The following is a 12,526-nucleotide window of genomic DNA, read 5'->3' as shown; positions in this document are numbered from 1 at the left end:
AACAATGCTACTCTCAGCATGTGTAAATTATTCAGATGGTCATAGGTACACAAATAATTCAAACAAAAGCACTGGCACAACTAGCCAACAATTACACAAGCACACACGCTCACCCAGAGAAAGAGAAACCGCATCAAATATTTAAAAAGCAATGGAAGAGACAATATGGTGGGCCATGCGAAAACACAACGCTGTGGCCATTTCCTAATGAAGTGAACGTGTGTGTGTGTAAGAGTGATAGCTGCCGCACTTTTCCTGAAGCTTGGAGGTTAGTGTTTAGAAATATATAACCTAATTCACCCTGTAGGAAAAAGTATCCCGGTATGTATATTTTTTCCAATTTATTTTATTCATAATTTATGTAAATCTTACAGATGTCAATATTGGTGGTTTAAATACTCTCTAAAAGTTTTTAAAACATTTAAAAAAATGTAGGAATGATTTTTCACATCCACAATAGTCCTTAATCCTTAAAATATTTTGTATAACTTATGCTCTATGAAGAGCCATCCCTTCTACATTTGTTGGGTATTATTGCTTCTGTCATTTTTTGTCACATTAATAATGCAAGTGTACCTGCCTTTTCTTAAACAAAAAAAAGTGTGATATAAGACTGATATTCAGACTCTATCAACAGGGGTTTAGAAAAATATAAACAATCGGTTCAATATATTGATAATAAATCCATTCTCTGAGAGTCTATGTTTCAAGTTTTGACTGCACATGTCACATCCATATTGCAGCATTAGCCCTTCAACATCTTATACTTCATTGTGCCACACACTGTATGAATTCTTTATTTAAAAAAGTTTTGAAAAACAACTTGTGTACTTGGTATACATGGTATAACTCCCACAGATCCCTGATGTCAACATCATCAGATCAGTCAGGGATCACATGAAGAGACAGAAGCAGATTGAATTCGTAAAGCAGCTGTGGAAAGGAATATGCTCAGAATCTTACAAATTTAAGAATCTTACAAATACATATAGCAACGGTCAGACCATCACTCAGAACACCTAATGAAGAATATGCAGTACCAAATGTCATAGCAGACACCCACAACAGTCTTGAACTGTTCACATTTTCTTCTTAAAAAGGAAAGTTTCTCACTTAATCTACTTTCTCACACTTCTAAGAAACTATCACACATTTTTTTTTATCACACACCCGCCATAGCTAAAGACCTAATGCTACCATTCCTCTTTAAACTCACACAGCCTCAGCTTCCTTCTTCCACACTAACACCCTCTCTCGCATTTTCTCAAAACACTTATTGAGGAATCGGCTCCAAAAAACACACATTACTATTAAAAGTTAAAGAAATGGCAATCATCACAATAGGAAGCTCAATGGCAAGTACTGAAGTTGGAATAAAGTGTGAAAGTTAATTTAAAGCCGTATTACTGGTTGCTTTGCACATCAATTACAAAACCATTCTCCCAACATGAGGGCCAAACTTTGTTCTAATAGTACATACTGATTTTTGACATGTTTACAAACAACATGGAAGAATCTTAATGTTGCGTTTGGTCATTTTGATCCTTTCTTGCCTCACGTCTCTCACTTCACTCTCGTTTTGTGCTCTTCCTCTCCTTCGTTGTTACTACTGTTCTCTTGCTAGTCGGGACCGTGTAAACACTTGACGCAAGTGTGACATTCATGGTACCGTCTGCAACTAGTCGCAAAGTCGAACTCAAAAAGTCGCATGCTGTGAGTTGGCTATGATCTGCCACACTCCGTCATCAAAGGGCAACCTTCAGATTTGTACTGTGTGTTTGGCTGTAAGGTTACATCCAAATTTTTTTATAATTTATTCACCCTGATTCAAAACAAAAAGAAGGGAGTGAGGATGTCACTCCATTTAACATCTCCTTCATACGAGTCCGGAGCAACCAAAATGATGTCATTTTTTGTGAACCATCCCTTTACAACAATTCTTCCAACACCAGCGTTGTAAGAATATCATCTCATCTATTTAACTTTCAGGTCCTATCCCAAACACACATACACACCCCGTGTCTCAAGGTAATTAATTTGCACGGTGGGTCTCCCTTGCAGATGGCTGCAGGTAAAATGTCTCTCAGGGGGGTCACAACGGTTAACGGTGTCGGTACTGTCCCGAGATTGTAGATCGCTGACCTTATTCATCGTCCCCTGCAAAAGCCAGCACACACACATACGCTCCTACAAATTCCATTACACACTGACTCATGACTGCTGTGAACTCCCTTTGAACTAATATACCAAACATAGCCGCACGTGCTGGGATAACTGAAATGTATAAAAAGGCAATAATGTATGGGGTGAGAACAGGCAGATGGAGCTCATGTCCCCCATATGTTAATATCCTCCGGAGCTGAAAGTTCCCTCTGGAAGAATATCAATATCCCTTTTCCCCTCCATCTCTGTCACTCCCTGCGACGCCGCAAACTCAATTAATAGATAAACTACGGGGATGAGCGAGAGGGGTAAACAAAAATATGCCGTCCCTTTACATTCGGCGCAGACTGGGGTCAGCGGAAAGTATTTCTGGAGTGCGATTACTTATATCTGTCAAATGAGAACTGCGTGCTGACCCACAATGCACTGTGAATGACTGACATGGCTGGAAGTCCGTGATGGGGTTGTATTGTGGAAGCTGTGGCGATGAGCGAGTTTCTCAGGAACAACTTTGGCTGTTCGGTGGTAAAAAGGAGTATAGAAAGGAGGAAGTGTGGTCTTTTGGCCTTTGTGTAAATAAGCTAAACGTTTCTAAATAAAAGGTATTCTGGAGGATTATCTGGATCAGGACGGGGTGATCATCAGGAATTAGAGTTGCTTTAAAAAGGGAGGGAGAGAGAGAGAGAGAGACAGAGGATGAGAGAAATAGAAAGACTGCCATCAAGTGAAAGAGAGAGAGAGAGGGTGTGTGTGTGTGTGTGTGTGTGTGTGTGAGAGAGAGAGGGAGAGAGAGAGAGAGCATTAAGTTGATCTCTGTAGTTAAGTCGCTTGGCTTGCTTGTCCATCCCCGAGTAATGACAACACGTTGCCATGGAAACGGGAGTTTGATTGCTTGGCTTAATCTTCTTTAATGTAGCTTAATGCTGTTTATGTCCCTCAGACTAAGAGCACACTGTGCAATGGTTCTCATTAAGGTTGTCCCCAGCACACACACGTCAATAATGTCACTGTTGTTTACTGACCCATCAGCCTGGGCCTCACAAGACAACTTTGACTTTCACTTCATTCTTTTCCCTTGGTTTTCTGCATTGACCTGCTGGGTAAACTGGCACACTTATAAATGGGATATGGGGATAACGTTAGCATCAAGAGTTGAAGGAACGCTTGTCGCAGAGATGTTAAAAACTCTGTATTAACCAGATTGAAGAGGAACCGTATGTCCCTTTGATGAGTGGCCCAAACATAGCAGCCAACAGGAGAGGAACAATGAGAGAAATGGTTCAGTAATATATTAGAGTATGTTTACAGAACCATGATGGACTTTCACATACACATGACAATGTTGTTTAAAAGATCTGTGTTCTCATCGATAAGTATAAACAAGTAAGAACGTTGTATTATGCATGACAGTTACCGATGTCAGTTTGTGAAGTAACGCATGAGCACATACAGTACGCATATCCAGGTTTAAAGCGTTTTAAAACTCTTTATCGTATGTTTAATTGAGAAGAGAAAGGTAAATAAAAGAGAAGAAAGTAAGAAAAAAAGGTGAAAAATACAGGAAAGGAAGTGATGGGAATGGCTGGAAAAGCAATAGGTAAGAAAGGGGAATGAATGAATGGAAATTAAGGTAAAATAATGGATGGGAATGGGAAATTAACGGAAAAGGGGGAAAGAAAAGAAGGAAGGAAAAGAAAGAAAGAAATTCAATAAAAATATGAATTAATATAATAAATATATTAAGACTTAGAAAAGGTGTTCATTGTTATTATTAATGTTGTTTTAACACATTGTAGTGTATAAATCATAAATTGAATAGAATAAACCGGAAATTATAGTTAAAAAAAGAAAAGAAGCAAAGAGAAAAGACAGCCTGTGTAGAGCACTTGTAACATAAATATGAACTGTAGGTAAAAGAAAACGTATACATGTCTGTCCATAAAGCGAAGCCTGTGTTCTACTGCACACAATTCATCACTTTGACAGAGAGAGCATGTAAATTGAATTCTTCCATTGAATTCTGCCACTGCAGCCCCTGTGGATCATATGTCTCCATCCCATGACTCACACCAGCAGGTCGGGTCAGCCTGCTCGCTGCGAGAAACAAACCTACAGTACAGCAGAAAAACAATAGAGACCTAATATATTGACAGAGAGAGAGAGATAGTTCATCATAAAAAACACACGCAAAAGCCTCTATTAATAGCAGCAGGTTGACTAACATTTAGTAGCCTTACAGAAAACAGCCCCCATACTTGAACGAGTAAAGATGCCCATTACCACAGAGAGAGAGAAATGAGAGGAGGTGTAGGTATCACTGGAAAAAGATGAGAAAAAAGGAAGCCAAGGAAGGAACCAGGTACCGAGAGGAAGGCCTACAGGGTAGTGAAGGAGTTGAATCTGGGGATAAAAAGGAAATACTTCAGACGGAGAAGAGAGAAAGAGAGAGGATATAATTAAAGCTGTGGATAGCTTTCACCCCTGGTGCAGCAGAAAAGCAAAGAGAGTGCATGTGTGTGTATGTCTGGAGCAAGATGTAATAGCAGGGGATTTGGATCTGGTCCCCGTGGCTCTTTAGCTCTTCCACTCTAAGAAGATTATTTCCCAAACTGTACTGCTCAAATAAGCAAATAAATCAATACACAATAAAAGAGAATACTAAAATAGAGCCTGTACATTACTGGATACCTGTCCGGACTGCTGTGGAGAGCAACTTAAATAAATAAATTGGCAAATAAATCAATGTGTTTATATGCTAACTCAACCTTTAGCATATTGTGCATCTATTTGTAACATTTAGTGAATCCATATTACGGTTCTACTTTAAGTTAGCTAGCTAGTTTAGTTAGCATTGACATTCGTTTAGATTTGTTTCATGCAACCAAAGTACGTCTACAGTAAACTTTATTTTGCACGAATAAATAATGAAAAGATGAGCAGAAATGTAATTGCGTTTTGGCTTAATACTTTTGCGTCAAGTCTGCCAACAGCTGATTTTAACACAATGCCCGACATTCAGGTAAAAGAGCTAAACATTCTGACCTCATTTTGTTTATAATCAATCTGGAAACATTAGGGTAAATAAAATTCACTAATCCTTCATACGTCTGTGAAGGCACGACTACTGATGCGTAAAGAGGCTTAACTCTCGTCAATAGATTTAACGCCACTAAACATATTGAATTAAATGATAAAGAGTCTGAAAGTCAAGGGTAGCGTGCTCTCTTTTATGTATTAAGAGTTGTGTGAAGTGGTCCTCGGTGCAACGCTCTTAAAAGACGACTGCACTTTGTGGGCAAGCGCTCATCGAGCAGACGCTGCAACGCCTACAGTTGGCAAAAAGAACAAACGAGTGTGCACTTCTGACGACGCTACACGCTAAGCTTTTTTCCTTGTTAGCCGTGCCGCGGTTATTGTAGTCAGTGGGCGTTATCATTTGTAGTCCGGCTGCATTCGCGAGGGATGCAGATTTTGTGGGGCTGCGCAGCTCTGTTTTAGCTCTTTGAAAAGACAGAATGTTCAGATCAAAGCTGATTGGCTCAGGATGTGCCACGAACAGATGCTAATGTAGCGAAGTTGGAAGAGAATTAGCATTACACAGGCTAGCGGCGGCGAGAGAGGTCAGCCAGCAGAAACACCAGGCCCCTTCTGGATGATCCCATCTTAGATTCCTCCCTGTAGCTTGGGCTCTTGTTACAACAGACATCCACTGTGCACGCAGGCCTGAAACTGAAATCAATTCTTATAATAAGAAAACTGTGTTAGTTGAATCCACAAAAGCGTGTACATGATGTCACAGGCTTTGTTCACATGTGAAGGTGTGCTGTTGCTGCACAAATCCACTTTGGAAGTTTAACACAAAATTCACCAAAAACTAATAAATAATATAAATAATAAGATGAATTAAATGTAAAATATTTGCCGCTCATACTTTGTGTAAACCATCATTTTTCAATAGCCGTGAATGGGACCTCAATTCGTTTTGCTGACAGATGGTGATGTTCAGTGAACATGGACTTGAGCCATATTTAGGGACCGAATACGATTTGGGCCAGCAATCACCCACCTAACAACCACCCTGGCAACCACTAGCAACACCCTGGCAACCATTTTTGGCGAGGCAGCAAACAATTTTGCATAGACTAGCACCATTCTCCAACTCTTTTAAATGTAAAAAAATAACTTTTCATTTCTTCTTTGGCAGCACAATGATCGCTGGTAACATTTGAAAAAAAATCTAAGAACGCCGGCTGATAAAAATTCCTCTCACACTTGTTCATACAAACACAGTCTGTTTATATAAGGTCAGGTGTGAAGCGGTTCATTAGTAGACTCTGACATATTAACCTTCGGAGCGGCCTACTTATTACGGCACACATGGTCAGCGGTCAGCGGAGTTTGGCAAATACCCGTCCCAATTAAAGCACTCATCGCTGCCATCTTGCATCATCTTCTTGGGTCTAACAGGCATTAATAAACGATCTGTAAGCAGGGAGTAAACAGAATTATCTGATAAAGGAGTCTATTTAAATGCCTGACCGACCTCTGACTCATTTGTTGAGTCAGTGATTGAATAAGTGAGTGAGTTATGAATAATTAAAGGACGCAAGCATTAATCACCTATCTGTCACAGGGAATAAGCAGCTCTTTGCATTCCGGAAGGATTTGGAATGATACGTCACCATATGCCAAGTTCATACAGTACATCTTGTAGAATCCAGAACATGTTGATATTTTAAAGGGGTAGTTCACCCAAATTGAAAATCCTGTCTTCCTTTACTAACTCTCTTATCATTTCAAAACTGCATGACTTTCTGCTGCAGAACACAAAAGAAGATATTTTGAAGAATATTGGTAACCAAACAACACCTATTCACTTCTATTGTATGGACCCAAAACCTAGTCAATGGGTTCTGCCTTCGTTCGGTTACCAACATTCTTTCATGTTCTGCGCAAGAACTTTTAAATGACAATAGGGTGATTAAATGATGACAGCATTTTAATTTACGGCGAACTACCCCTTTAAGAAAAATAAGAGGAAATATGAAAATTGGTGCAGCCATTCACTGATGCTCAAGAATACAACAAAATACAGTAAAAGTCAGGTGGACTTAAACCTTAAAGAAGAAATTATTGGTGTAAATTGATTTTATATTGTCTTCTAGGAAATAAGAATTATATATTTTTGTAGCTTCTGATGTGCCTCACTAAATAAAAAAAATAAAAAACAAGATAAAATAACTTACCACAGTCACCTTGCTCAAAGGTTTACATACACCAGACTTCTAATGTATCGTATTTTGCAATATATATTGCATTCTGCTCTTCACATTTTACAATGCAATGATGCATTGATTCTTCTAAAGACAACTATACACCTGATGAATAAAACAGGTTGAAACATTTTCTTTTCTCAATATAAAAAACTGTGACTATCAAATGCTGATTGAGCCATTTGGCGGCATACGCCTAAAGTATTATTTTATTTGTCTGCTATTATGGCTGCTGGGCTTCATCCTGCCTTTGAAGGGTGTTTATGTTGGAAAAAAGAAAAGAAGGAAAGAAATGCAAAATGTGCAGAGAAAAATGTGCCTGTTTCTTCCTTTGAGGGTATAAATAAGCTTTGATTCACATAAAGGCTTTATCACATTTTCTTCCATTCACAAGAGCTTTGAAAACATTAATTACATCAAACTGTTGCATGTTAACAAGTTTTGAGGCTTTTATCCATTTAAAACAGCTTGTTTCTGAATAAATATTATGTGTAGTGTTTTTTTGTTTGTTTGTTTACATATGGTGCATACAGGCACAAACACCTAATGGATAATATAAAAGCAACTAGTCTTTTTGCAAACTTCAAACCCCTTTTGTTTCACTTCTGAATTAATTCAATATTTTATAACTGGTAGTAATTTTACATTCAGCAGCAAACAAGAGTGAACTCAGAAAGCACGTCTGTCAGCGCAAGTCCACTCTCACATTCAATGGTGAACCAGGGTAACAATGATGCAAACACATCACAACATTAAACTGTCTAAATCAGCTCTTTCTAGAATAATAATATCTATGATAGTTTGAAGGGGTATTTTTATATTTGAGTATTTTGGGCGAGTCGTTTCTAAACACCTGCTACGCAGCGAGACCATGCCCTCAGGGCAAAAGCATTGCAGGGTCTTGCATCACATGTGAAATCTGGGTGGCTTTGAAGTTGGGGGTGCCACTCCTATCCTCGCCCAGCCCGAGCTCCTCGAAGAATCCAGGCTGAAAACGGTCAGATACCATTAAAGAAAGTCGGCTTTAAGTGGCACATCTAAGACTACTCGTAAAATATATATTTTTTGTTCAAATAGTTTTAAGCAATTTGTAAGGCAACGCCGCCCATTTCTGCCATGGAGAAATGCATGATAATATGTACATCAGGCTGGGCTCCACGGGGGATCCAGGGTGGGCATGCCCACCCGATAAGAAACTTTACTCACCCTGCCTCCACCCGGAGTCGTTGAGAGAGAGGATCTGTGAACCACCGTTGCTGGTAAAACGCAGTGAATGGAGAACGGAAAACGGAGTGAACTAAGATTTCATCAAATCTAAGTTACTAAATTGTTACTAAATAAATAAGAACCTTTTATGATGACGAACACCTCCAATGACTGTAAAAGAGATAAGCGGGGACATGCGTTGCATTGCATGATAGGACAGGTACGGGGAGTCAAGACTCTGATTGTTGCGTTTTTGCTTTCGAAACACACTTTCAGTAGTTTGATCTTATGTGCGTCGAAGTTGGAGGCACGTTACAGTTATGGAGGCCCCACCTATGGAGTTATGGAGATATGTTACAGCTATGGAGGCCCCTAGGCAACAGCCCGCTCTGCCTATAGGTAGTGGCGACACTGATACAAAATGGAGACTTTCAAGCATTAAAGTTGTAGTTTACACAAAAACATACAATCTGTCATGATTTACTTACACCTGTGTGGTCTGAACACATATGATTCTTTCTTTCCTGAAACACACTAAACAAGTTTAACAGGCTGTTGATGCTTTTCTTTACGTACACTCTATGTTGAAAGAGTGGGTTTGGGTTATTTCCAAGAGTGGGTTTGGGTTATTTCATTCCATTGTTGGGTTAAATGAAGCCAGAATATGGTTATATTTGAGCCAACAATGGCTTAAAACGACCCAATATTTCAAGGAACAGCGACTTTCAAAAGAATCGGCAGAACAAAGCTCACAAGTTGTGTGGAATGCTGTCAAAGCATGTAATGTTCTTTTGTAATTTTCGGTGCTTGACAGCCCCTAGTCACCATTTACTCTTACATCTTCTTCTGTGGTCTACAGAGGAAAGTAATTGATGAGAGTAATTTTATTTTTGGGTCAACTGTCCCTTTAAGACCTTGTGAAGATCTCCACAGGCCTTTGGCAGCCCTACAGCTGCCTACTTTGGGAAAACTTTTCCCCTGCATCTCTCACCCTCGATTTCTCGCTCTCCGTCTTTCTGTCTCCGGGCTCGTGCACTTGCTTTTGGCAGCGTGTGTTATCATGTGCAAATTCTGTCAGTCTCTGAAGAACCGTGCTAATGCGGCGGGCTGGCACGCGGGCGTGCAGAGGAGACGCGCGTGGCCTTTCTCCTTTCCGTCTCTCACCGGCACCATTAATCCAATCTTTCCCGTACGCTCTTCGGCATTAACATTTCTCTCTCCCATGTTTTTCCAAGCGCCGCTGTTTAAACAATTCAGTCCTCTGACATTTGGATTAACTCAAACAAGAATTTATCGCGTTTCTCCCTCCGGAACTGAATCAAATACACACTGGTGGTTAAATACGGACTATAAACACACACAGACACACAATGCGGGTCAAGCCCCTCTGTGCGCGCGTATAACTCAGCAGCACACAACCCTCCACGCGCACTTACACGTACACAGTGACAGATTCTGATGGAAATCATGGGGTTTTGTCCTTGAAGCTGCTCTCTAGGTGAGTTAAACTGAAATGGGTCTTTAAAACTAGCTGACTAAGCAGAACGCGCACACACACCAACTCAGACGCTTACGCACAGCAAACCATTGCCAGACGATAAATATCAGTGTAATAAACAAGATATAAAAGAGAGTGAAGACAAGCTTTACATCAAGGGCACATCAGAAGAAACAAGCCCTTTTTACCCTTACAATTTACTTGACAAACATCTCTTGGGCCTACTTAATTCAAATGCAAATAACATCAGTCTCATACACTCAGCTTATGTTTTTAATACACACACATATACTGTTTTATATACATAAAACATTTGCACTAAAACCATACAAAATCGTTTTTGTGGGCGGAGCTTAGGTGGATCCACCTGACCACATTACTAATGCTAGGTAGCATGTTTTGTTTGCTAGCTTTTCTAAATATGCCTAGAAAAAACAGATACAATTTCAAATTGTAAGGTCACTCACTGTCTAGGACCGGGATTGTTTTTGAAAAAGTTAACACAAGGAATCTGGCCGGCCTGCAGTAGCAGTGTTTACCAACACGCAAACCACGCAAATGTGTCGGGGCCCGCTAGCTTGAGGGCCCCCTAGTCGCCAAAAGCGATTAAATTATTTAATGCTTTAGACGCCCGATCGGCCTGCACCGAATAAGTCAAACGCACCTCATAACAAACATGTCTGACTCGGTGGAAAAACCAATCGAAACTTCTAATTCAGCTTGGAGGCGGGTTACCCACACTCTGACGCTCAGCCAGTTCCTTTACAGGAACAACATTCTTTACATGGAGTCCCTCAAATAAAGTAAGTTATGGTGGAGATAAGTTTAGGCTGAAATAGAGTAAAGTGACACAGCGGAATGTTAATGTGATTTTAAAGACGTCTTAAAATGACTGCTGTGTGATATTGTGAATTATATTTTGCTGTCATTAGATGCGTCTGCTAAAATTGTATGATAATTAGACCCTGGCTCCATATAGCATTAAAAGCAAACTGCATAGTATGTTTTATAGACAAAAAGCAGATTTGAGACCAGTGCCTTGAACTATTTACTTGATTTGTGTTCATGCCACTATATTTAGTTTACATTATTATTGATAGCTCAAATTTTTCAATATCTCAAAATTTGCCCCACATTTTTTGGAGTGGTAGTGTCGCCCCGCTATAGAAACACAATCAAGAAGCACACATATCAAATATTTGATTCCAAAACAAAACAGGGTTCATTTTTAAACCAAACTGTAAACAATTGTGTGTGCTGTTATGCGGTACAAAGTAAAATAAATCCAGGAAAAATATATCCCATATAATTCCATATAGGCCTACTCAATATTACTGTAAAAATGTAAGTATGCAATTGTGGGGGGCCACAGGCCAAGTCTTTGCTTAGGAACCCCAAAATGATAAACACGCCCCTGCCGACCTGTACGTGCTAACTCAATGGATCCAAAAACATCTGAGAGGATTACCTCCAGTTAAGTGGCCTGACATCTACACCTACCGGACAGAGAAACCAAGCGTGAATAGTAAAGATAAACTGAGAGCGTATACATCTACAGATGCCTGCGTGTAATAACAGTGGCAGACTTTAGCAAATGCATTAACTCGACCCCAAACCTGACACATAACATGAGCCTTCTCACTGTTCCCTCTCCCTTTATACTGATGCACTTGTGACAACTAAAAAGCTTTAAATTTAATTAGTTTCTGGCTGATAGTTGACTGCTAGTTGCATAACTAGCAAAGTTAGCTAGCACACCCTATGCGTTCAAAAGTTAATGCTACGTGAAAAACGACCTTTTTTAGTTTCTGATGTGGCCATACGCGAGATATTTTTAGACACAAATCATAATCCACACCAACAAAAGACAGTAGTTTTTTAATCTTACGTGTTATGAAATGAAACAGGAGCATATTGATGTTCGTTTCTGTTCAGTCTGCTTTTTATTGTGTTTAACTAAAGCCGTCGTCAGTGTTTTATTTGGCAATGGCAGCAGCTATGTGTTAAAATATCAAATTGGAGACTGAATTCTTTTGATTGTGGCACTAAACAACACAACAAGATGATATTTGAAACTCTTTCCAGGGCTGTACGTTAGCTTTATTCACATGTAGCACTGGGTTTTGTAGCACAGGCCAAACAGTTGTAGCACAAGTATAAAACTTCCGTTATGTTAGTAAAACATATTATATTTATCAGGGAGGTAACGGACGAATGACATTAATGTTACAGTTGGGTCAATAAGGGCCATATCATTTAGTTTTTCCCAAGTTTTTTAACTTTCGTTTACATTTTTCGGAGTTCTGTGTTTTCTGTTCTTTAACTATGATAACTATATTTAAAAAAACTATTTGTTATCATATTATTACAATAGTAAACTGCAGTT

This window comes from Barbatula barbatula (assembly GCF_947034865.1).
Source record: "Barbatula barbatula genome assembly, chromosome: 8".
In the NCBI taxonomy this organism is placed as follows: Eukaryota; Metazoa; Chordata; class Actinopteri; order Cypriniformes; family Nemacheilidae; genus Barbatula; species Barbatula barbatula.
The sequence above is the reverse complement of the archived record's forward strand: the minus strand, read 5'-3'. Positions refer to the sequence as shown.